Raw genomic sequence first — 27,139 nt, 5'->3', positions numbered from 1 at the left:
TTTATAAGAGAATATTGTTATAATTGTTTATTAGTTATTATTATTATTCTCTTACTGTACCTAATTTAGAAGTTAAATTTTATCATAGGTATGTGTATATTGGAAAAAATAGTGTATATCTAGGTTTGGGTCCACCTGTGCTTTCAGGCATCTGCTGGGGGTCTTGGAACATACCCGCCGTGGATAAGAGGGGCAACTGTAAGGTGGAAACTACTTGTATCCCATTACAGACTTTGCAGGCCACATGAGTCAATTACGCATTCGTTTCTTACCAAATATTTATTTTTGTGGGAGATAGGTATGTAGAAATGAGCAAGGGGTGGCCCTTTCTTTTAAAAATCTAAGAATCCATAGGAGAAAATATATAAAAATCATTCTCCATGAACAAATAAGTTCAGACTCAGATGCAGTAAATAGATATAAAGCACAAAATGCCAGGAGTCTATATACAGTATATATAGCACTATGTTCTAATGTATTTGTGTACATATTGTAACTTCTACTAGGATGAGATCTCACTGAAGATAAAGATGGCTTGGGCCACCTTTGTTTGTTTGGAAAGCACCACGTAAATTCCTACCCGTAGCAAAGCCTAATGATGAGGCGGTGGGAGCAAATGTACCGAGGAGACCCTGTGGAGATGGCTTTGCTCTGATGTCATAATTCTGAGACAGAAAAGGCCATAGTGTTGCTCCTTGGAGTGGTTTTGGAAGGGCCCTAGGATTTCGGGGGGAGCTTGGTTCCTAGGCATCTCAGCTCCTGGGTGTGTGAAGCAGGACAGTGTGATGCTTGAGATCCTGAGCTCCTGCGGGAGAGAGAGATCTACCTGGCTCTTGAATTTGCTTCTGCCGCTTTTCCTTTCTGGGAGACCATGGTTCATAGATTAAAATATATCCATCCTAAGAATGATGATGTTTATGATGATAATGACAGAAATTTACATTCATGGAGTCCCTACTATGGCCAGATACTAGTTCTAGAACTTACATGTGTGAAATCATTCAATTCTCACACCAACTCTCAATGGTAGGTAATATTCTCATTTGTTAGATAAAAAGACCGAGGCACAGAGAGGTTGATTTTCTGAAGGTCAGCCAGCTAGGAAGTGGCAGAATGAGATTCAAATCAGATAAGCAGGCTGCAGAACCTGCACTTTACTGTTAAAATTTCTGTGATATTTGTGACTTCCCCAGGGGGTTTGTATGAAGAATTGTAATTTCAATGGAACGAGGATGGAAGTTGCTCAAAGATGAGTTGGAACCCATGGTGGCTTTTTCTTTTATGTTTCCCTCTAAAATTATGAACACTATAAAAGCAGAGACCACTTTATCTGTTTATGAATTTCTTTTTGATTTTTTTTTTAAATTGAGCAAGTGGCTGGTGTTGCTAGGAAGTGGAATTCCTCACCACACCTTCTCATTCCCCTGTGAGCAGATGAGTCTCCCGCTGTGTGATGTGAGATTGAGCTAGAGCCTGAGAGGGATTAAGGGGAACAGCTGTGCATTCAAGCAGTAGTAGCCATTGTGGTGAGAATGTTTGAGGCAGTGGTTAAACGCAGGTGGTTAGTCTGCAGAAGAGAAGACCAAGGCCCAGGGTTATGGCCCTCAACCACCTGACAGAAGGATGATCCATGAGGCCGCTGAGCATCACGGCTGTCATCCTGATGCGTGGTGTACTGTCGAGTGAGGATGTCCTGTGTCTCACACCCAGCGCCACACTGCTGAGCTGTGCATCAAGGAAGCTACTTAGAAAGCCTCACTTTCTTTATAGGCAAAGTGGAAATAGTGATACAAATCCAAAATGCCTCATCTGCGTTTCTAAAATAGAAAAAAAAAAACCACAGAAAACATTTATCAGCTAAACCTGACTTGAACTGGCATGAAGCTTGTTATGGTTGTCTTTACCCCACTCTGGGTGAATGTGCATGAGAGTCATCACAAAATATTAAAGTGTTTGATTAAACCACATTATCCCAGGCCCTGCTGATGCTATCGGATTAAATACAGGACATACACCATGTCACCTTTCTAAAATAATAAAAATAGTTATGAATTTTAAAACATATCTTGCCTCAAGAGTTTTGGATGAGAGGTAGTATAGCTGTACTAACTACCTCATTAGGTTTCTAGGTGGATTAAGTGGAATAAAATAGGAAAGGATTTAGCAAAGTTACTAGCGCATCATAAATCAACAACAGATATTTCATTTCCTAAATAGTTATTGCACTCGATGTATTAGGCAAAGTAGTTGTATTATGCCATCAATTTTATTCTGTTTATAGGAACATTGTAATACAACATTTTCTTAAGAGTATCCCCCTGTATCTCCAGGATTTTTTTCAAGATGCCTTCTGAACGTTTTTTATGCCAGGGCTTTTGTGATTTCCAGAAAGTTTTCACTGTTAAGATTTTTTAGGTTGTAAAAAGAATTTATGTTCCTCATTTCTAAGGCACCTAAAAGGTTCAATGACTGAAATGTTGAGAGGTTACCTTTTCCACCACACCACCAGGAGCAGCCAAATTCACACAAGCACAAGCAACAACTACATCTCATCCCCTGCAGGTAAAGTGCAGTCATGAGATGTCTTCAATGGTGAAGGGCCATGCCAAGTTCAGAGATAAAATGGTAACAAATAGGCATCTTAGAATTGAAGAATGGCACTATTATCTGACAAAGAATTTAGACGGAGTTTGGGGAGGCCACTTTTAGTGTGCTCCCAGACAGATTTGTTAAAGATGGGGTGGGCTGCCTTCGGTGTTAATAGACTTCAGTTCTCTGGCGGTGGGGGGAGCTGAGCCTGGACAGATACTTTCTGGGAATGGTGTAGCAGGACTTCAAAGTCCTCCAGGTGCTTTGCATTAAATGACCACGGAGAACCCCACCTTCCTGACTGTGAGATTCAGAGAGACTCTCTGAGGACAGAGGAGACAGCCTGGGCTCTGCTGGGAGAGAAGACCAGGAGATTCTCTCGACCTCCCAGGTTTTGCTTGACTCTTGGAATATTATTCCCTTTCAAATGGCTGGTTTTGACGGCCCAGTTAAGTTCTCATCACTCACATGTTCTGCTCTGCTTCTGTCCAAAGAGCAAAGTATAGGGGGGAAAATTGTTGAGTTTTGAGACAGCTTTCAGGTGTGATGAAGAAAAGCATTTACATTTCCCATGAAATTGTGGATCAACTTGACATTTGCAGAAACCACGAGGAAGCTACTCTCAGTCCCTGCATCAGCTGCTGCTAATGCATGTTGACGTTTTCTGAGGGAAAGGGTGCACGCAGCACGCCCCCTTTCCCAGTCAGAGCTCTGAATCAGCGAGAGACCCAAGGGACTGACGATGGAGGCCACCATGCAAGCCTTGTTGCTAACAGAATGCCGGGGATAGAGGCAACAATGAGCTTTCTAAAACTGTTCCCCGGAATTAGGCTGCCTTTTATACTCAGCCTCTGACAGTGCCAGGGGAAAAAAAAAAAAGTTTTTCTTTTTGGGCTAGGGCCTTATTCTACATGGCAGGAAAACACAACTTCCCTCTATCAGCAGGTGTGGGCTGGTTAAGGGAAGCAGAGAGATGCACTGTATTAGCCCCATGCTCTGTCCCAAACTGTCCCTTGTGATGACTTTGAGGCTCTCTGTGTGTGGGGGGTGGGGACAATAGGCAGAACAACAGGAGAGTTTAGGAAAATTTTTCTTCAGGGGGACCTGTGGAGTGAGAAATAAATATTCCTACCTCATTAGCCTTTCCTTGTTTGAAGCCTGTTTCTCGGGTGGGGGAAGGTGGGGGAGGGTGAACTTATATCATTTTGGAAGCATCACACACTCCTGCATTAAATATTATATTTGCAACCTTTCACATAATAAAAAAATGTAAATAATCCTGACCTTGTTGTTTGGGAAAAAAAAAGTGGTGTATCCCATCAAAAGGAGACCTCGATTTTATTGCATAATTGATGATGAAACAATCCTAGAAATGTTTTCTTTAGATACATCTGTGGAGAGTGAACTAGCCGTGTGCACTCGGCCCAGTCCTGTTGCCTCTCTGGGTCCCTTTGCCGTCAGGGGTTAACCCGGTTCTCTGTCCTGTTGGACGCCTGCCCAAATCCCTTCCTTCCCTCCCAGTCCCTCAGACTCTGCTCTCCCAGTTCCAAGAACAATAATTACCGCAGAAAGTATCATCTTTCCCTAGATTGTGATCTTCATAACTTCACCTGTGTGAACAGACAAACATCGGGAGCAGCTGAAGCAGAACACAGGATCTAAGGTGATGTCAAGGGGCGCTTCCTTGAAACCTGCACTTGAGATAAACTTTCAAACAAACAGCATTTGTGTGTCAGAAGGGAGGCGGGCGAGGGTGGCGCAGTATGAAGCAGAGTCTTTATTCAAGGTATAAGCTCCCATTTCCTGGGACGGGGAGAACTTTGTCTTTTTTGGAGAGCCTGCGTGAAGTGCTTGCCTGTGCTGTCACTTGAGGACCGGGAAGAAGAATGGGATGGGTGTGTACCAGCTGCTTCCTTCCTAAACCCCTCAATCCCTCTCTTCAACCCACTTCTGCAGCCCCCACGGCTTCTGGCTGGGCTCCTCTGCAGGAGGGTCGAGCCAGCTTGCACATATCTGTGCATATGCACACAAATGCATGCACACACAAGAGTAATCACACGTCTTTCTACCACTGAGCTGCGTGAGGACAAAGTGCCCCGTGAGGAAGGGACCATGGGCTCTATCACCCTCACACAGTGTCTACTTTGCCCGATGATCACATCCTTGCCTCACCGGGGGATGTACCTGATTGTCTCTTAAAGTAACCACAGCACAACACATGTGTCTCCACTACACTCTTTTTGCCCTAGTGGGGCACTTATTTTGTCTTCCCATATGCCTGCCCCTTCTAGAAGATGAGCTCTTGGAATGGGAGGACTGAAACTGGTTTATTTTTGATTCCCTAGTCCTCAGCCCTGGCTTATAAACAGCAATCAGCTCAAGCATTTGGGGTTAAGGAACATAGTAAACACCACGGGGTCTCTGCCCAACTCACAACCCCCAGCAATTCCTGAGAACAGCCACTGCTCACTAATAGGGCGGACCCCCGGCAGCATATGTATACATTTCTAAACTACCTGAGACCCGTCCCCTGGCAACTGTGGAAGAAACCTTGACTCCGTTTGAGTTGATCGGATTCCCTCCAGCAGGTTTACAGGTGGGCTCAGCCTTCCCTGAGGCAGGAGCTGAGATGTGAGGGGGTGCTCTTCCGCCAGGTGTCCAAACTTGCCGTTTTATTTCACTGGGGGAAGGACGAACTTGGTTTTCTTTTAATGGGGCAGAGACAATTGATTTCACATTTGGATGAAACTGAAGTTAGCCAACCTTATATGAAGTATAAAAATAAATTCATTTGGGCTAAATATAAACATAAAAATAAAATTATGAACTTATTATTAAAAATAATATTAAATATAGGTTCACAATTTAAGGTTGAGGAGGACTTCCTGAGTAAAATAGGAATCCCAGAAGCTATAAAGGAAAAACAAAGTTAGTGATCTTGGTTTTATAAAAATCAATATTACGCCTTGGCTGGTGTGGCTCAGTGGATTGAGCGCTGGCCTGCAAACCAAAATGGTTGCTGGTTCAATTCCCAGTCAGGGCACATGCCTGGGTTGCAGACCAGGTCCCCAGTGGGGGAACACAAGGGGCAAGCATACATTGATGTTTCTCTCTCTCCCTCCCTTCCCCTCTGTCTAAATAAGTAAATAAAATCTTTTTTAAAAATCAGTATTACCGATTTTTAAAAATTTAATCATTTTTTATTGTTATTCTATTACAGTTGTCCCAATTTTTTCCCCATTTGCCTTCCTCTGCCTGTGCCACACCCCACTCCGAGAGTCAATCCCCACACTAGGTTTCTGTCCATGGGTCTCATACATGTTCTTTGTCTGGTCCCTTGACCTTCTTTCCATTATTATCCCCTCCCCCTTCCCCTCTGGTCACTTTCAGTCTGCTCTATGTTTCCATGCCTCTGGTTCTACTTTGTATGTTAGTTAATTTTGTTCATTAGATTCCTCTTACAGGTGAGATCATGTAGCATTTGTCTTTCACCAACTGGCTTATTTTCACTTAGCGTATTTTCCAGTTCCATCCATGCTGTCACGAAGGGTAGGTGTCCCTTCTTTGTTTCTGCTGCTTCTTCCATTGTGTAAATGTACCACAGTTTTTTGATCCATTCATCTGCTAATGGGCACTTAGGCTGTTTCCAGCACTTAGCTATTGTAAATAGTGCCGATGGGAACATTGGGGTGCATAAGTTCTTTTGAATTGGTGACTTGGGATTCTTAGGGTATATTCCCAGCAGCAGAATCACTGGGTCAAAAGGCAGTTCCATTTTTAGTTTTTTAAGGAAATTTCATACTGTTTTCCACAGTGGCTGCACCAGTCTGCATTCCTACCAATAGTGCACTAGGGTTCCCTTTTCTCTGCATCCTTGACACCAGTTGTTTGTTAATTTATTGATGATGGCCATTATAACTGGTGTGAGGTGGTTTTAATTTGCATCTCTCTGATGGCTAGTGATGTTGAGCATCTTTTTATGTCTGTGGGCCCTCTGTATGTCCTCCTTGGAGAAGAGTCTGTTCAGATCCTTTGCCCATATTTTAATTGGATTGTTTGTTTCCCTGGCATTGAGTCGTATGAGTTCTTTATATATTTTGGTCAAACATGTCCGATGTATCATTGACAAATATGTTCTCCTATACAGTCAGTTTCCTTTTCATTTTGATGATGGTTTCTTTAGCATGCAGAGCTTTTTAGTTTGATGTAGTCCCATTTGTTTATTTTTTCCTTTATTCCCTTTGCCCTAAGAGATATATCAGCAAAAATATTGCTACACGGGATATATTAAATTTTCCTGCCTATAATTCCCTCTAGGGTTTTTATGGTGTCATAATTTATAGTTAAGTCTTTTATCCATTTTGAGTTTATTCTGGTGAATGGTGTAAGATGGTGATCTAGTTTTATTTTTTTTTGCATGTACCTGTCCAATTCTCCCAACACTATTTATTGAAGAGGCTGTCTTTACACCATTGTATGCTCATGCCCCCTTTGGCAAATATTTACTGACCCTAGAGACTGGGGTTTACATCTGGATTCTGTATTCTCTTCCATTCATCTCTGTGTCTGTTGTTATGCCAGTACCAGACTGTTTTGATTACAGTGTCCTTGTTGTATAGTTTGTTATCAGGTATTGTGATTCCTTCTACTTTGTTCTTTCTCAAGATTGCTGAGGCTATTTGGGGTCTTTTTTGGTTCCATATACATTTTTGAATATACATATTTTTTCTAGGTCTGTGAAATATGCCATTGGTATTTTAATAGGAATTGCACTGAATCTATAGATTGCTTTGGGAAGTATAGAAATTTTAATGATGTTAATTCTTCCAATCCATGAACATGGTATATGCTTCCATTTATTTGTATCTTTAATTTCTTTCTTCAGTGTTGTGTAGTTTCCCAAGTATAGGTCTTTTACCTCCTTGGTTAAATTTATTCCTAGGTATTTTATTTTTCTTGTTGCTATAATAAATGGAATTTTTTCCTAGTTTCTCTTTCTGATGTTTCATTGTTGGTATAAAAAATTCCATTGATTTCTGAATATTGAATTGTATCCCACTATTTTGCCAAATTCTTTTTTAGGTCAAGTAGATTTTTGGTGGAGACAATAAGGTTTTCTATGTATCATCGTCTGTGAATAATGACAGTTTTACTTCCTCCTTTTCAAATTGGATGCCTTTTCTTTCTGTCTTTCGTCTGATCGCTGTGGCTGGAACTGTTAGTATTATGTTGAATAAGAGTGGTGAAAGTAGACACTCTTGTCTTGTTCCTGATCTTAGTGGGGAAGATTTTAGTTTTCGCCCCCTGAGTATGATGTTAGCTGTAGGTCTCTCATATATGGCCTTTATTATGTTGAGGTATGCTCAGTCTTTTCCCACTTTGCTGAGTGTTTTTATCATAAATGGGTGCTGGATTTTATCAAGTGCTTTTTTTAGCATATATTGATATGATCACGTGATTTCTGTCCTTCATTTTGTATATGTTTATTGATTTGTGAATATTGTACCATCCTTGCATCACAGGGATGAATCCCACTTGATCATGGTTTATGATCTTTTTAATGTAATTCTGAATCCGGATTGCCAGTATTTTGTTGAGGATTTTAGCATCTATGTTCATCAAACATATTGCCATTCAGTTTTCTTTCTTTGGAAAGAAATCTTTACCTGGCTTTGGAATTAAGATGATACTGGCCTTGTAAAAAAGAGTTTGGGAGTCTTCCCTCTTCTTGAATTTTTTTGGAATAGTTTGAGAAGGATAGGAGTTAGTTCTTCTATAAATGTTGGGTAAAATTACACTGTGAAGACTCCAGGGCTTTTATGTGCCATTAGTTTTTTGATTCCTGCTTCAATTTCACTTGTTGTTATCAGTCTGTTCAGGCCTTCTGCTTCTACTTGATTCAATTTTGGCAGATTGTATGTTTCTAGAAATTTGTCCATTTCACCCAGATTGTCTAATTTCTTGACATATAGTCTGTAGTAATTTCTTAAAATCCTTTGTATTTCTGTGGTATTGGTTATAACTTCTCTTTTATTTCTGATTTTATTTATTTGTGTGTCCTGTCTCCTCTCTCTCTCTCTCCATGAGTCTGGTTAAAGGCTTATCAATTTTGTTTATCTTTTAAAAGAACCAATTCCTGGATTTATTGATTCTTTGAATTGTTTTTTTAGTCTCTATGTCATTTAATTCTGCCCTGATCTTGATTATTTCCTTCCTTCTACTCACTTTGGGCATTGTTTGTTGTTGTTCCTCCGGTTCTTTTAGATGTAGGGTTAGGTTGTTTATTTGAGAATTTTTCTGTCTTCTTTAGAACTTCCCTCTCAGTACTGCCTTCGCTGTGTCCCATAGGTTTTGGGTTGTTCTGTGTTCATTTTCATTTGTTTCCAGATACTTTTTGATTTCTTCCTGGATCTCATTGTTGACCCATTCATTATGTGATAACATGTTATTCAGTGTCCATGTATTTGAATGTTTTTGATTTTTTTTCCTTGATGTTGGTTTCTAGTTTCAATCCATTGTGATCTGAGCACATGCTTGATATGATTTCAATTTTCTTGAGTTTGTTGAGGCTTCTTTTGTGCCCTACCATGTGATCTAGTTTTGAAAATGTTCCAAATGCATTTGAAAAGAATGCATATTTTGCTTCTTTGGGGCGAAAGGTTCTGTATATAGCAATTAAGTTCATTTGATCTAGAGTGTCGTTCAGTGACACAATATCCTTGCTGATTCTTTGTTTGGAAGATCTATCCATTGTTGACCGTGGGTGTTAAAATCCCCTACGATGACTGTTTTGTTGTCAGTGTCTTTCTTGAAGTCCTCCAAGATTTTATTTGTATATTTATGTGCTCCTATGGTGTGTGCATATATGTTTACAAGGCTTATATCCTACTGTTGGATTATTCCCTTAAGTATTATGTAGTGATGTTCTTTGTCCCTTTTTATGGCTTTTGTTTTGAACTCTATTTTGTCTGATATAAATATTAGCCCAGCTTTCCTTTTGTGTATGTTTGTTTGGAATATTTTTTTCCAGCCCTTCACTTTCAACCTGTGTAGATATTTTGTTCTGATGTGGGTCTTTTATAGACAACATATATGCAGGTCATGTTTTCTTATCCATTCATCTACCCTATGTCTTTTGATTGGCACATTTAATCCATTTACATTTAAGGTTATTATTAACAGGTACTTATTCATTGCCAGTTTTTCCATACCTATGTTTCTCTCTCCTTCCCTTTTTATCTCTGTCTCTATTTCTCTCTGTTTCTCTCCTTCTCTCTCTCTGTCTCTCTCTCTCTGTCTGTCCTCTTCTTTTTTTTTTTTTTCAGTCCCTTTAGCATCTCTTACAGTGCTGGCTCCATGGAGATATACTCTTTTAGCCTTCTTTTGTCTGGGTAGCTTTTTATTTCACCTTCCATTTTAAATGAGAGCCTTGCTGGATAGAGTAGTCTTCGTTGTAGGTCCTTGCTTTTCATTACCTGGAATATTTCATGGCATTCCTTTCTGGCTTGTAGTATTCCTGTTGAGAGATCGGCTTATGGCCTTATTGAAGCTCCTTGTATGTTACTAGCTGTTTCTCCCTTTCTGCCTTTAAGATCTGTCTTTGTCTTTAAAATTTGCCATTTTAATTATGCTGTGTCTTGGAGTGGGCCTCTTTGGGTTCCTCTTGATTGTGATCCTCTGTGCTTCCTGAACTTCCATGACCTTTACCCTCACCAAGTTAGGGAAGTTTCCTGTCATTATGTTTTTAAACAGGTTTTCTATCCCTTGCTCCTTTCCTTCTCCTTCTGGTGTTCCTATGATGCAAATGTTGTTACATGTCATGTTGTCCTGAAGCTCCCTTAAACTATCCTCATTCTTTTTGAGTCTTTTTTCCTTTTGTTGCTCTGACTGGGTATTTCTTTCTACCTCATCTTCCAGCTCACTGATTCAGTCCTCTGCTTCATCTAGCCTGTTTTAACTCCTTCTAGTGTACTTTTCATTTCAGATGTTGTATTCTACATTTCTACCTGGTTCTTGCTCATAGTTTCTATGTCCTTTTTCATGCTGCTGTAGTTCCCACTCACCTCCTTGTAGTTCTGAGTTCCTTGAGCATCCTTAGAACCATTATTTTGAATTCTGTGTCTGACAGATTGCTTGCCTCAATTTCATTTAGCTCTTTTTCTGGGGATTCCTCCATTTCTTTCCATTGGGAGTTCTTTCTTTGTCTCCTCATTTTAGGTGACTCTTTTTGTTTAAAAAATATGGGGCACTTCATGAATTTCATGTCATCCTTGCACAGGGGCCATGCTAATCTCTGTATTGTTCCAATTTTAGTCTATGTGCTGCCAAAGCGAGCACTAATTTAAAAATTTTTCAATGTTAAACTCCATAAAGGAAGGAGGCCAATCACTGATGATGAGAAAGTATTGGCAACTAATACAACACATGAAAGGATAAGAACTCCAGGATACAAGCAGCACCTACAAATTAAGAATTAGAAGACAAATAATCTAACAAAAAAAAGGATAATGACATAGTCTGAAGGTCTTTTTGTTTGTTTGTTTGTTTGTTTTTTGAAAATACTGATTTTTATTCAAAGCAATCAGGAAGCACAAGTCCCAAATATGAAGCCTATGAAATTCTGTGGCGATCAGTTTTTCTTAAACAGAAGCTGCACAAGTTTGACATTGAATTCACCTAACCTATTTTAACAACAGAGTCATCAAGAACGTGTTGAATAACCATTCAAATTCATTCCTACCTACTTGTCAGTAACACGTCCTCCTACACAGGTGAAGGTGAGAACTGAAGGTGACAATACTATACAGGTAAAATCCCGAACCCAGGAAGGGAACACAAACAGTGGAACTTAATTATTTGCATCCCACTTTTCCTCTTTTTCACTAGACTACTTAAAAGCACGAATTGTCTCCAATGGATTTTTGTATCTCGGTGTTTGTCACAGTGTAAGAAAGGAGGAAGGAACGAAGGGAATAAGGAAGGGAGAGGAGGAAGAAAGAAGGAGGCAGGGAGGGAAGGAGAGTGGGCAGAAAAGACAAACGGGCAGATTCCGTTCCTGCTGCAGTTCCGCCTCCAGCCACATGATGGCGGCATGAGCATTGCTGCGCTCCAGCGCTAGCAAGTCTGTCACTTTAAATCCCAATTCTTTGAAGCCAGGGGCGCCTGGGTGTGTTGTGTTTGTGCCTGTGAGTCAAAGCTTCGCCCAGCGTCAGCACTGTCAGCTGAGTTGTAATGCAGGTGAACACGGGAATCTTCAAGGGTTTCGCGGTCTTTCTTTCTGGAAAAATCCCAGCACGAGTTTGATAGTAAAAAGGACTTTGCAGTTATTTTCAAATGGGGAGAATTTGCCTTAAATACATACCATCTGCTCCCCAGGGTCTGCAGTGTGTGGGTAGGTCTTGCTGCTAATGAGTCACGGGCTTGCTGCTCCCAGGGCCAGGCTGGAGCAGTCAGCTGGTGGAATGCTGGGAACTGCGATCAGCAGCTCTGCACCAACATGCCCCAAATGAAAGTGTGATTTGTGACACAGCAGCCTGGGAAGAGTAACGAAAACATAATTGCTGCAGGCAGGTTGTTCTCTTTCTTTCAATTGCAAAGCTGCCTCACCTCATGCACAGGAGAGGAACTGTGGTTCTTAGCCTTTGTTCCTCTAGGACAAGCAGAGGCACACCCTGCAACTGTCCTCCTGCCCCTAGTGGCTTAGATGTTTCTTTGAACCCCAGAGAAAGGCTGTCCCCAAACCAGGAAGAACCTTGTGGCAGCCTGTCTGTTCAAGCAGAACCGCCCCAGTCATGGATGTGGCTTTGAAACCTGTTCTTCCCATCCTCTGCTACTGCAGACGTGCTGTTAGTGGTTGTTTCGTTTAGTTTTTGCCTTTTGAAAGAAAATGAATTCCTTGCACATGCACTTTTCTTTATAGTCTATACACAGTTCTCATTTTGTCTTCATCACAGCTCAGAAAGGAGGCAGAGGCTATTGCTATGATGTTACAAACAAGGACACCAAACATCAGAAAGATAAAATGACATATCAGAATCTCCATGGCCCAGCTCAGTGGTAAAACAGCAGAGGACTCGGAGGTGGACAGTCCGGTCTGAATATTCAGCCACTGTAAGTCACCTGACATGCCCAAGGCCCAGCTTCCTTACCTATCAAATGAAGAGAAGGATGCCAGCCTCTTGGGGATTGGGGAGGACTGAATGAGATATGCCAGGACATCTGCTGTGCCAGGGACTCAGTGGGAAAGTTGTGTATCAAGCACCTTTTCACACAGTGTCTGATCCTCCTGCACACGGTTCCATGCAGTTTCAGCTGCTTTTGTGCACAGGTGATCTTCCTGCCTGGGGCTTCTCTAGCACACTATAGAACTCTGTTCAGCTTTTAAAGATGGATTATCTGAGAAGTTCATGCTGGACAGTCACTCCTGTTCAAAAGGGGACTGGGACTGCTGGGGAAAGGCTTCTCCTTTTCATTCCCGCACATGAGTTGTTCTGAGACGTGTTACAAATGGGGGAGAGACTGAGCCGTGATCACTCATGCCTAAATAGTTAGCATCTATTTACGTTCCTGTTCTTCCTCCTTGTTTCACTCATGGTCCTTGAGATCTCCCCTCAAGTATACTACCTGGGTACAAGCCCTAACTCAGGTGCTTCACAGGGAACCCAGGCAAGGACAAGATGGGAGAGAAGCCAGGACTCCGACTGCGAGGTCAGGATGCACACATGCACAATCACACACACACGTGCACCCACATGCGTGCACATGCACATGCTTTGGTCCATGTCTATATCAAGCAGGTGGAGCTCCAGAGTGTTTCCAGAGCATTTCATCAATTGCTGGGGGCCCCAAAAGAGCCGAAAGTGTGTATTTTCCCAGACCTCGAACGGGCATGGGTTCCTTTGAATTGATGGGCACTAGTATGCATCCCCAGATGCTGTGACAGCAGCAATCAACTTAGACCTGGGCTGGCATCAGGCGGAGGCATAAGCTGTCTCCGTGATGTGATTTAAGGGTGCCATTAGGCTCTGCAATGCAAGTATATTACATGGGTGGGGTGACCCGTTCACCTCAGGCTGTTTGCCACACCAGGGTGAGTTGGAGCTTGCAGAGGAGTAGGCAGTCCGAGGTGAGTGCCACATGCCCACTCCCACTTTAAGCTACCGTTCATTGATGACCTGTTGAGTCAGCATCATGTAAACACTTCAGTGCACATCAATCTTTTCTTAACCCAGGCTTCACAATAGAAGCACCTGGAGCAACTGGAAAATGCCAGTGCTAGTCCCCGCTCCCTATTTGTTTTAATTGGTCTGAGGGTGGGGCTTGGGCATCCAGAAAGTTCCTCATAGTTTTCATGTGCAGTCAGGTTTGAGAGCCATGGATACTAATTGTCTTTTTTCACTCTCACCCCGACCTTCCCAGGAAGATATTCTTACCCCCCACTCTGGAGAATGGGAAGCAGGGAATGCATTTGGAGAATTTAAGTCACACAGTCAGTTAGCAATGGACCAAAGAGGCAAGTGAGGTTGCCTGACTCTGAAACATCAGGCTCTAGCACAGAACACTTGCCAAATTCCTCTTTAAAAAGCCCTAACACAGAGGAGTGCAAGTGTGTTCTCAGGGAAAGGACATTGGAAGACCAACAGGAGACTGGGAGTATTTTTTTGCTTCATCCTTAAGCTTCATCTTAAATGAAGCATCCTTATGCTTCATCTTAAAAATACCTCATTTGTTTTTATAAAAACATAAGACTTTACATAATTTTCTATAAAATGACACTTCAGGAAGACAAAATGGGGTGGTGCATGCCTCACTGTGGTTGGATAATCCACACTCTGGGTGGAGCCGCTCAGCCCTGTGCTGCGCTCCACCTCCCTCAGTGGACAGCAGAGACTTGGGGGTCACTGTGAGGAGATGGACATGGATGGAGAAGGCAGAACGTGGGCAGGAAAAGTGTTGAAAGTCTGAGGCTCCTTCAAGGGCAATTCTGTTACTATTTCCCACCATATTGGAAAAGAACGTTCTTAGCTTTGGAAGATGCAGGCAGGAAAGCTTGGTGCAGAGACAGAAGCACGTACTGTGAATTTCATTTCTCTTCTCTTTCCAGGGTCAACAAGTGTTTTCTGTAGAGGGTCAAAGAGTAAACCTTGTAGGCTTGGGGACCATCTGGCGTCTGTCACAACTACTCAGCCCCGTGGGTGCAGCGTGAAAGCAGCCATAGACACTACAGAAAGGCTTGGGTGTGTCTGCCATCTAATAGAATGTCATTTACAAAAACGGGCAGGCAGACCGGATTTGGCCTGTGGTCGTTTGTAGAACGCAGCTCTGTTTTGCTTACTTACGGGCATGACTGAGATCATTAGCTAAATTCCTCCTTTCCTCATCTAATTCATCTGTACAGTATCAAAGCAAGGGCTGGGCTAGATACTTATAACAGCTACCATTTTTGCTCTCTGAACACACACATGCACACATATGCACTCATGTCACTAATCTTCTCACCCTGGATTTAGTTTCTGGGTGAGAACAATGGGGCTTAGGACAATTTGATCTTCTGCTTCACATGTACTAAGTAGGCTGGAATTTGCAGCTGGGCCAGATTCTTTTCTAGGCTATAGCCGTCCTTCTAAGCAATTGTTTGAAAATAGTTCTAGCCCAAACAGCTACGAGACTATGATTCCATTTACTTTCTCTATGTGGCTCTTTGCCCGACATGTAGACTGTGCACAAATGTACCAGCCAAGCCATTTTTTAAAAACTGAGATTGAACTCTATTCAGCTGAGCATATTGACTTGGCTTCCTGCAGTCGATGTCAGGAGACCAGTTTCCATCAGACCCCCGCCTCCCACCTCAAGGAAGTAGCTGGAAATGCATCTGAAGTGGCTGCTTATTTATGGCCCACCATCTGTGTCATTATCACAGGGTCTCCTAAGCACGTGGAGAGTCCAGGCCCAATGACACTAGTCTGCTAAACACCATACCTGCACCCTCTGTGTGTCATTGGCTTTCGGTGGCCTCTCTGCTCACCCCGTCACTGATCTCTCCTCTGCTTAAATCGGCCCACCATGCACTCATGTGTCCAACAGTTCTGGGTGTCCAAATGAAGACCAAGACTGTGGTCCCTGCACTTGCGCTCTAGAAGCTGTGGTTAGATACTTAAAGTTGTTACATGTATTGTGGCATATAATTCTTCCAGCAGCCTTATAAGGTAGAGATTATTACCTCAATTTAACAGGTAAAATGATGTGGGCTAGGGTGGTGCTTCTTCCCCTTGGAGAGCTGGGTAAACTTGGCTCAGATCCCTGCTCTCATGGGTGGGGAGAATCGTTACCCTTTCCCGGAGACTGCTGTGAGGGCATGCGTGCTGTAGCCTTCACGCTCACTTTGTAGTTCATTCTACAATATTTTTGAATGGACAAATAGAAAAGGGACAAGCCTTGAGTCAGATACCAGTAGCTCTTAACTCTTCAGGGTCCCAGATCCTTTAGGATGTCTGATTCAAGTTTAGCATCCTTTCCCCACAAATGTAAAATTATCCACAGTTTGTATAGCAATTCAGAGAGTTCATGAACAAAAGCCAGTACCTGCTAACTGTAGGTTACTATCCTGGACACTGGGCTATTGCTGGCATACAGTAGACAGTTGGAGAAGGAGCTTCTGGAAGCTACCCTCCCCGTACCCCTCCATATCCCATTGCCCTCACCACTGCAATGCAGACCAGCCCAACTTCCAGCTGTAGTCCTGGCATTTCTCCGCCTAGAGCTTTCTCTTAGAACTAGACTCACCACCCTCACCACAGCCTGAAGTGCCAGGAAGTTAGTGCCCCCCTAGGAACAGCCCTTGATCAAAGATTGACAGGAGCGTAAATACCCCAGCTCCCTTTCCCTTTGGTGGGATCAGCCCGAGGCACGTGTCTCTAAGCATGCTCACTGGGATTGAGCTCAGTGGTCCACTCCAGTGGCTGTCTTCATTATTCTACTCCTCACCAGTGCCCTTGCCATTGTCAAATAAATTGTGCTGGAATCTGTGTTTCAGAGACTGCTTCTGGGGGACTCAGACTAAGACAGCACATAATGATTATGTGTAAATGATCTATTCCTTATGATGCATCAGGTGAGTCTAATCTTAATGGATATTCATTTTGCAGATGGGGAAATTTGACACATAAATAGGCTTAGTGACAAGCTCAACAGTCCATGGTAAGGTTGATCTAAGCTCAACCTGGACCAAAGTCTCTTTAGGCAGTGACTTGCCCTTTTCCCCACCATTTATTTAGGCAATAAAAGTGTTATATGCCAGGCCTTGGGTGAGACATTACACAAAACAGCCAAGTCAGGTAAGGTCTCTCATATTCTAGGGAAAGGAGAGAGATGATAAGCACATATAACAATGAAATAATTACAGGTTATGATGAGGACTATCAAAGACATAACAAGGTATAATAAAATAATAATAAAACTGGAGGGAAGGTCAACCTTAGAAAGGGTTTAGGAGAAGTCCTCGTCTCCCTGCATTCTCCATCTTGGCGCCTTATACCTGCACTCTTTACCTCCAACAGATACGGAATGCGTACTGTGTACCAGCAAAGAAAATGAACATAGCTGCTGCTCTTAAGGAATCTACTATCTAGGAGAAGAGATCAAGAATAAACAAATAAGTCAATGAATGAGGAAAAACCCAGCTCATATAATAAGCACTTTTAGAGGAAGAGTGCAAAATATGCCCTTTTTTCAACAGGGGCTCCCTAGAAAATTAAGTCCAATGGTCCTAAAGCATACATTGGATATAATTAACTCGCTTTTCTTCTATGCATTTACAAGAATACTAGTAATATATGATCCTTAAGAAAATTTGGTGTGTGTGGGGGGGTACTGAAATCATTTGCTGTGCTTTGTAGTTCAGAGAAGAACCAGAGTTGAAAAAGACTCTCTAAAGAGGTATCATTTAAGCAAAACTCTGGATGTCTAGAAGAAGCTAGGCGTGGAGGATCAGAGATCGCCAGGTAGGAAGAGGGACGCTGCATAGCCCAGAGAATGCCAGTGAGACAGGACCAGAGTAGATGAGAAGGAGGGAGTGGGAGAGGAAGTGGAGGAGGGCCAACACATGCAGAATCTTGTACATCAAAGTTAGGAGCGTGTATTTCATTCAGAGTGTGGGGAATCATTTCTAGAGAGCCAATAATCAGGGAATACCAGGTAAGATGTATCTCAGTGCCCAGCAGCAAGGTGGTGGCGGCTTTATCCAAGGTGGTAGTGGGGTCAGTGGGACTTGCTGATGAATTGGATATGGAGAAAGAGGCAAGAGAAACCAAAGATAACACCTGGCGAATGAATGACGGAGCTGTTTCCTAGAATGGGGAAGATGAAAAAGGTTTGTAAGAATAAACTCAAGAATTCTGTTTTGCCTGTGTTATAATTGAGGTGCTTATTTGAATCCAAGTAGGAATGTCAAGATGACTGCTGAATATGTGAGACCAGAGTCTACAGAGAGTTTTAAGAACCTTTGCCATGTAGAGGACATGGTCACCCAGAAATACTTCTGTGGTCCTATAATATTTATTGTCTGGTTTTGCATCCTAACTCTCTCAAGATGGTCCTGTTTTAGATGATCAGTTGTATCAGCACCCCCCTTAGAGAGAAAATAAGTGGGAAAGTAAAGAGAGTTTAAGAAAGGCTCCAGGACATTTCAACATTTCTAGGTCAAAGAAAAGGGGAAGAGTCAACGCAAGAACCTGAGAAAGAATAATCACCAAGGTAGGAGGAACTCCAGGAAATTGTAGTACCAGGGAGACAAAAGAAAACACGTTTCATGAAAGTGGGTGGTCAGTTATGTCAAATGTTGCTAGAAGGTCAAGCAAACAAAGATCATCTGTGAGATCCCTATATTTCACCTCCTGGAAGTCATTGTTCCAGTGGGTGAGAGAATCCTCCCTAGGACACAAAGCCACCTGCCCCCGGAGAAATCCAGTCTAGGTTAAAATGATTTAACAGCAATTGGCAGTGTACTTGGAAAGACCACAGCAAGCTCAGAACAACTTGGACACATTGAAATTTCTTGAGGTGAAAGAACAATGCCTCGACTATGAAATCGACTGATATTAAAGCTCAGAAAACATGGAAATTTATTTCAGAAAAATAGAGGGTCTTCAAAGGCTTTGGCTTTCTCATAGCTGCTCTATTACTGTTATTGCTACAGTTGGTTGCTACCGCCACACAGTTTCTAACGCATCATCTCTTCCAACTCTCGGGCCAGCACTGTTTTCTAGCAGATCCTGCTGTCTCAGCAAAGCTCCTTGGCTGGTTATATAAAAAGCAATGTGGGAAAGAGTTAATTGGCAAACAGAGTGACTACATTTGCAACCCAAGAAGGCCTGCTGTGACTTGTTATCTGCAGAGCTAAGCAGCTTGCTGTACAAGTGATATTTGAAGCTCATTGCTCTTAATGCCAACGAGGGCACTTAACACCTTTGTAAATGGTCTCAAGATTAACATCTTGCCATTTATTTTATGTTATTTTTTTCCCCCTTTGGAGGGGAAGCCTTTTCTCATCTTTTGCCTTCAGGAGTCAAAGCTGAGAGAAGGTCAGATCTGGCAGAAAACTGGGCTTAGATGCTAACTTGACCATGCCTTCCAGACTTTTCCCCGTGTAGCATGAATTGTAGAGGCGGAGAATTACTCAGCAGAATGGAAATGTAATGGGTTTTGGGATCAAAAAACCTGTGTTCAAATCTTTTGTAACTAAATGAAAGAGGTGCTTAGCTCATCTTAGCATTATTTTCTTTCATCTGTTAAGATAATTAATGAAACCTATATTACAGGCATATTATGAAAAATCTACTTTTAATCTGATTTCTGCCTGCTCTCCATACAGAGACTAGTCTTGAAGTGCTATCATTTTAATTGTATATTCACCACAATTGACCTGCCCTCCTATTTGAAACATACTCTGTGACCTCATTCATTCCTGGTTTTCTTTCTACCACTCCAGCTACATCTGCTTCATCTTCTGAGCTGGTTTCTCCTCCCCTGCATGATGTCAGAACTTGAAAATAGGTCATCTTCTCTCTTCTCTTTACAATCTCTTTCTAGATACTAGCATTATCATCTCATTAAACAGCTGTGTGTGCTGACAACTCTTGAATTTCTCTCTCCGACCTAGATGTGTCTTTTGAGATACGGACTTGTTCATCCACCTGCCCAGTTGATGTTGCCACCTGGATGCTTCTTAGACATCTTACACTTCACATGCCTGTTAATTTTGAGCTTCTCCTTAAGAATCCATTCTACCCCAAGTCTACCACATCTTAGTACACAGCATCATAATCAACCCCATTACTCCAAGTAGAAGCCTAAGGTTCACAGTTATCACCTCTGTCTCCTCTGTGCCCCATATAAACTACATCTACACCTGATGGGAATTCTATCAAGAATCTATTATTTACCTTTATCTCCACTATCACCTGGGTGGCATATTTTTCATTTTACCTTCCAAACTTGTTCTCCTCCCTTCTATTCTATTCTGCTCTATTCCTTAGCAGGCTCATCTGTCCAAACTAAATCAATATGCCCCCTTGCCATTGGGATTGTGGTGGGATTCAGTCAATGAAAAGTACCAGCAGGAAATTGGATGGAGGAGAAGGGTGAGGTTGGGGTGTGTGTTCCGTGGGCCCCCTCCCTCCAGGATCGTCACAGGCTTGCTGGGGTCCCCACTGGAAAGCCTCTGTCTCCGTGTTCCAGGTAGCTCTCCTTTCACCAGCCCCTTTCTGTCAGGTACAGTAATGGCTACTGCTGTTCCTTGTCCAAGGGTCTGCACCGCCCTCCTGTGGCTTCCCTAGACCCCGCCTCCACCTCTTTCCCGTGTTGAACTCCCAACTTATCCTGTTTGAAAGTGCGGTCTATTTCCTGCTGGGGCCTGAATGACGAGTCACCAAAAAACACAAACAAACAAACAAAAAATAAGAACACAGGAAACATCCTCCCAAATGGTCTTCTACACTTACTGAAACCAGCTCACACAGTCTTCCTGCCACAGCATTGACAGAACATTTTAAAACTTATATTGTTTCACTCCTCTGCTGGGAAGCATTCAGAAGGTTCCCATTGTGTTTATAATAACCTCCTTGTTATGGATTAAGTCCTTCCATGGTCTGGCCCTGCCGGCCTCTCCAAGCTTGTCTTGCAGTCCTCTCTGGCTTGTCTCTTGCCTTTTAGCCAGCCATGCACATGTTATCAAAGTCTCTAAAACGCTCCCCGCTCTTTTCTGCCTCATGGCTTTTGTATATGTTCTTGTTTCTGCCTGGAACGTTCTCCTCATGGAGAACATGCATATTTATCTGCTTCTCATTGTTGAGGTCTTCTTAGCTTTGTTATCACCTCCTCAGAAACATCTTTTCTGTCCCTCATCCTAGGTAGTTCCTTCCTTATTATTTTCTGCCATGCTTTCTGTTCTTTTCTTTTACAGCAATGATGTTACGAATAGTTACTGATTATTTAATGTATGTATCCCTGCAGCAGATTATAAGCTTAAGGCCATGGTGGTGGTTGTTTTTAGCCCCATTATGCACATTGCCTGAAATATAGCAGGAACTCAATAATTACTTAAGAGAATTAAGGAGTTACGCAGGAGGAAATACCTGGCTCACAGTATGTATTTAATGAGAACATACTGTTCACTAAGTACTTTCTGATACCCGATGTTAGTTAATTATATAAGTATTATCATCAAGTACACTCTCTCTCCAGGTACGTCTGGTCATCATGAATTGATTTTTGAGACATACTCTAGGGGAATATGTAAGGTGACTAAATGAATGGATTTTTATAATTAGGGGATGTGGAGATACCCATTCTCTAAAGGTACAATTTTGTAAACACTGATACTGTCTTGATGAATCAGAATAAAGAGAATGAAGCACATTTCCCCTTCTAGAAGCTCAGAAGATGGAAATTGTTGGTGCGGCCTAGAACTGACCTATCCTAATACATAGATGTTGTTACTTTTATATTAGTGTTAAAGTGGATTCCAACATAGAGAACTAGAGAAACTCTTGGATCTAAGACATCTCTACCTAGTGGTGTTTACCTGAATTACAGGCATAGTGCTAGGAAGAGACTAACCAGTCTCCCAGGTGTTACTTTTCTAGGTAGTATATTTGAACAAACATAGATAATAAATATAAATAGATATAATAGCTAAATAGTATCATAAACATTTTGACCCACTTGGGTGATGAGAAATAATTATAAATACCTGCTGTAGGACTTAGATTAAAATAAGTACTTTTTACCATAGAGGGGGGAAACAAAAGAACCATACATTTCAAATGTAGAAGGAAATCTCAAGTGGTCTCTTCAGTAGAGCCCACAGCGCACGGAGGGACAGATGAAACACCAGTCTCTTCATTTTATAAATGAGGCAGCTGAGGGTTATGGGAATTATACCCTGTTGAAGATCAAAACAACGCTTTTGAGTTGCACTTGGGTACTCGCCTCCTGATATGATGATGGTCTGATGCCTGTGATGCAGAAATCCTTTCCAGGCCCATATTTCAACCTTTTAAATTTATTCAGCATCCACTTTGCATCATGCGGGGCCACTTTAACACAGCGACAGTTAAAGCAGGAGCCCTGTCACTTTGCAGTTTCCTAGTTCAGCCCCACCACCTCTTTCTGACGTTGGCGTTTGATTGAAACGAGACTCAGGGAAGGAAGATGACTGCTTTCCTGTGGTCGCACAACTGGGGGGTGACAAAATAAAGGCTCCACATGTGGCTGTGCTGACTCCAGGTCTTAGCACCTTTCTACTTTGTGGTGCCAAACCCATGGAAATGGTACAGGGTCTCTTTTACTCTTTCTGGATTTGTATTTAGGCACCAATTTTCTTTTAATACCTGTAACAAACATGTGACACCCTTACTTAGTTCTCCCCAGAGGCTCGAGGGTGGCGCCCACCTCTGAGGGTTGCTGGGGCAGGCATCTGTTACCACCTGCTTCTGTGTGGCGCCACCTACAGGATCATAAAAGAATATTTATCCCACGGGCCTTGCTCAGTAAAGGTGCCAAGGAAGCGGAAGTAGAAGGGAATGGGGCCTTCTCAACTGTCTTTGTAATCACTTTTTATGGGCCATGTTATAGCAATGTATAATTACAGGCCAATAGTAATAGCTCTGGTTCTCAGGCCCAGCACTCAGGCTAGAGGTTTTGCATAAGTAGAATGTATCTTCCAGTGCTGCGAGGTATGGAGGAGTGAGAGTCGGTCAGGGAGGACACAGATTGGCCTTGAAAGCACAGCTTCCTCACCTGCTAGCTTTGTGTCCTTGGACAAGAGGATTAACATCTTTGGTCCTCACTTCTCTATACCTCAAAGAAGGGTACCGCCATTTACCTCAATAAGCTTTTGGAAGTTTAGTGGATTAAATACATAGAAATGCACAATATACCGCCTGAAATCAAATAGGAACTTTAAAAACATTGATTTCCTTCCACTTCTCCATCTGACAGTACGTAAATAGACTTCACTATAGTGTCCGTCAATGGCAATGCATGAGTCCAGTTTTCACCTTGAGAGCAGGTGTGGAAGTAGGGGATTGCTAAATGTAGTGATGCTGTCAGCTTGTCCAGGGAAACATTGGCCAACGAGGGGACATTTAACATGAAATTTAAAGGATGAGGAAGAGCCAGGAGAAGGGAGAAGAAAGTTTGGAGCAAATGCCTTGGAGGCCATGCCAGGGATTGTGGATTTTATTTTGATAGCAAAGAGTGCTTTCTGCAGATTTTAAGCAAGGGAATGACGTACAATTTTCTGAGAGCTTGGTGGATACTGTATATTATAATCCTTACAACAACTTCATGAGTTGGATACAGTTCGGTAGATTGAGATTCGGTAGATTTAGGAATCCGTAAGTAGTAACGGCCATGGCAGGACTTACCCTGAGTCTAACCTGCCCCAAGGCCTTAACCTTAACCGTAACCATGGCACGGTCCTGTTCAGGGGACACCACACATCTGTGTGATTCATCTCTCTAATCTCTCATCTGTCCTGATTTGTCCAAACCCGTTGCTCCCAGTCCTCCCCCCACCACTGACTTCCCCATTTATGTGTCCAGTTCTGATCTTTCCTGAGAATGCCAAACTCACCTGTCCACCTGGCATCTCCACTTGGATGCTTGTATGATCTCAAATTTAGCATGTGAAAATGTGAACTTTTGATTTCCCCTCGAAGTTCTTCCTCCTACAAGTCTTTCACAGCCCAGGAAAGGGCAGCTTCATTCTGCCATTGCCCAGGCTATAATGTCAACACTCACGCCCGACTCCTCTCTCCCGTACTTCAAATCCAGCGTATCCTCACCCCTTTCTACCCTGGTCTAGCTACACTGTCTTCCATGCAATTTCAGGAACTTTCTAAGCGTGTCCCCACCTCAGGGAATCTGGCTTGCTATCCCCATTGCCCAGACCACCCTTCACTCATCTGTTCATGTGCAGGGCTCTCTGCCTGCTCTTCGGGTCACTGTTCAAATGTCTTCTGATTTAAAAAGTCTTCCCAGGGTACCCTTGATAAAAGGGCACCCTCCCATCACTCATGTTCCCTCTTCCTTTGCTTCTTTATCTTTCTTCTCAAATTTATCTCCACTGTCAGTGTGTAGTTATTTGTCTATTCTCTGTCCCCCTATTAGACTGTAAGCACCACGAAAGCAGAGATTGTATTTTATTTACTGTCTTATCACCTATGACTTGTGAAGAACCAGGCACATAATAAATGCTCAATTGCAAATTTTGAGTTAATCTGCAAATGCCTGGAATGTAATAGACATTTTTAGTATACGTTCTAGAAAGTTCTGCCTGCTGTGGGCTGGGTGCTGAGCACTTTCACACACATTGATTTTGTATTTACCCTTTCCACAACCTCGGGAGGAAGGGGCCCTTGTTTCTCTCCTACGCTTTCCATAAAAAGATAAGGATATCCCCGAAACAATGTGCTGTTGCGTAGAGTGGCCGGAAGGGGCCGCGTCTCCTGTGTGCTCACAAGTGACCATTCCTGAGGTCTGAGCCACTTCTTCCCTCCAGGTGGCAGCTGAGAAAAGCACTGTCTCTTTAAAATAACTCACATTAAGATGCTAATAATAAATCAGAGTTGTGCGATTTTTCCTAAAAAGATTAAATCCAGGATCTTTCTCCAGAAATCCAGTTCCGGCCACATTGGGCATCCTGTTTACTGTACTCCTGATAATACCGTCCTAATCGGAAGATGTCAGAGTGGAGTGAACGGCCCCAGCACACAGAGGGAACCACCTTGAATTTTCCTTCTTTGTTAAATACAATACGCAAACACGCATCTAGAAAACACTGCCTACCATTACTCTTTTTTCATTGTGGTAAAATATGCTCAACATAAAATTGATCACTTTAACCATCTGGGAGCGTTTTAACATTTTGTACAGTTCGGTGGCATTAAGTGCATTCCCAATATCGTGTAACCATCCCCACCGTCCATCTGCAGCTGAAACTCTGTCCCCATGAAACCCCCACAATTCATCCCTGCCTCCCCACTGAGCCCCTGGCAACTGTCATTCTACTTTCTGCCTCTGGATTTAACGACTATAGATGTCTCTCCTACAAGTGAAATCAAACAGCACTTGTTCTTCCGTGTTCAGCTTGTTTCACTTTGCATCACGTCTTCGAGGTTCGTCCCTGCTGTGTCAGAATGCCGCTGCTTTCCAAGGCGGAATGGTACTCTGTAGTATGGGTCTACCACAACCTGTGCCACATCCATGGATGGCTTTCACCTTTCGGACATTATGAATAATGCTCTCATGAATATGGGCGTGCAAATATCTGTTCCAGATGCTGCTTTTGATTATTTTAAGCATATACCTGGAAGTGGAATTCTTAATGGTAATTATATATTTGATTTTTTGAGGTATTGTTTTCCACTCAATCTTTTATTAAAATTTCCTTAAGTTTACATTTTAAAATCTTGTTTAAAAGACTGGTTTTCAGAAATGTTATGAAACAATAAAACGCGCTGGTCTTTTATTGTCGCGTCTCAAAACTTCGTCACTGACTTCCTAGGCTGCCCTAAAGACCACTTTATCATTCTAATAAGGCTCCGGAGTTCTGTATTTTTTTTTCCTGTGTGTTGTTTCCCAAATGAGTCAGCTGAGGAAGTGAAGAGGCTAAGGGAACAATGCCAAGCTTTTTGTACTTCCTCCTTCCCTGCTCCCCTAAGTCCACCAAGTCAATATCATTGGACCTGAGCCTATGAGACAGGCATCCAGGCTATTTCCTTACAACCCATCTGCGACCTCCTGAACTTCCACAGGGGCATTCACAGACCCTGCCAGACCAAGTTAAAGAGCCAGAACCACACAATAACATGAACTCAGCGCTGGATGGGAGCAGCCAACATGCCAATGCCTGTCCATGGGGGCCAGGACTATAGCCCCGGAAACAGGAGTTGGAGAGGGTGCTGGCTCCTGCTCTGCACAGTGTGATCTCAGTCAAGCTACTTAACTCACTCCGGGGGTGAATTAGTCCTTCTCTCAATCCTATTTTTTTAATCAATAGGTTCCCCCAGACAACTAAAATATTACACAGGATCTTAATGTAGGAAACAAACAATAATTAAGGCGCTAAAGGAAATTTTTATTTTTTACTCCTGACACCAAATATGTGGGTCTTTTTCTCATACCAGCAATGAATTCTCCATCTCTGTACACCACCTGGGTGTCCTACAATTTATTCATTTTGACACTGCCTACCCAGAGTCAGTGCAGACCCCACAGGCTGAGGGCTCAGTCCCATAATACTGCCCTCTCCTCATCTGCCAGTCACAAGTCTACGTCTTTACCCGAAATCTGACCAACTGGCTGTACATCGGGGGTTCCCACAACCCCCTCCTCAGGGTTTATAATTTTCCAAAATAGCTCAGAGACCCCAAAGTGGAATCTCCTCTGATTATGAACCAAATTTCGAAATGCATATTAAAAATACACTAGTTCATCATAAGTATATAGATGCAGTGATACATCAGCAATGGTTCTTGCCTTCTATTGGTGGTAAGCAAAGCTGATGCAATTTTACTCTCGTTCATTGTTTTGTTAGTGTTGATAGAAGTTGGTCAGTATTTTGGAGCTGGAAAAATTGAGGCTTAGAGAGCCTATCTGACTTTCTCAATGCTACATGGTTAGTAGGCAGAGGAGCCGCAATTTGAAACTAGGAAGTTTGGCTCTCAGGGCCTGTACTTTAAAAAGGTTCTGCATGGAAGCTTGCTTTTAAAGCCAGAAGTAGATACATAGAGAAGCTTCTGTATACAGCAAATGTGAGGGGCAAGAGCTGTATCCTTTGGATGGCTCACAACTGTGGTTTTAATACCACTGTGACAGGTTCCTATCTCTGACCAAAGTCATCAACCTCCTTCCCTTTAGAGACTCAAGTCCCCTGGGCCAGCCCTGTGCCCATACGAATCATCCATAGAGCGTGTCCGCAAGTTCCAGCAATTAAAGTGACTCCGTTAAATGTTCAGAGCGACAAAACAATTCATTTGATTCGAGATTGG

The 27,139-nt window shown here is 42.6% G+C and overlaps 1 non-coding gene across 1 annotated transcript; it reads right to left on the bottom strand.

Moving 5' to 3' along the window:
- Positions 1-10,823: 10,823 nt before the first annotated feature.
- Positions 10,824-10,926, bottom strand: LOC112315799 (U6 spliceosomal RNA). The gene has a single exon (XR_002975939.1). It is a non-coding gene; the product is annotated as a U6 spliceosomal RNA (small nuclear RNA).
- Positions 10,927-27,139: the final 16,213 nt, after the last annotated feature.

This window comes from Desmodus rotundus, chromosome 8 (assembly GCF_022682495.2).
Source record: "Desmodus rotundus isolate HL8 chromosome 8, HLdesRot8A.1, whole genome shotgun sequence".
Lineage (NCBI taxonomy): Eukaryota > Metazoa > Chordata > Mammalia > Chiroptera > Phyllostomidae > Desmodus > Desmodus rotundus.
This window is presented reverse-complemented; position numbering and strand designations above follow the sequence as displayed.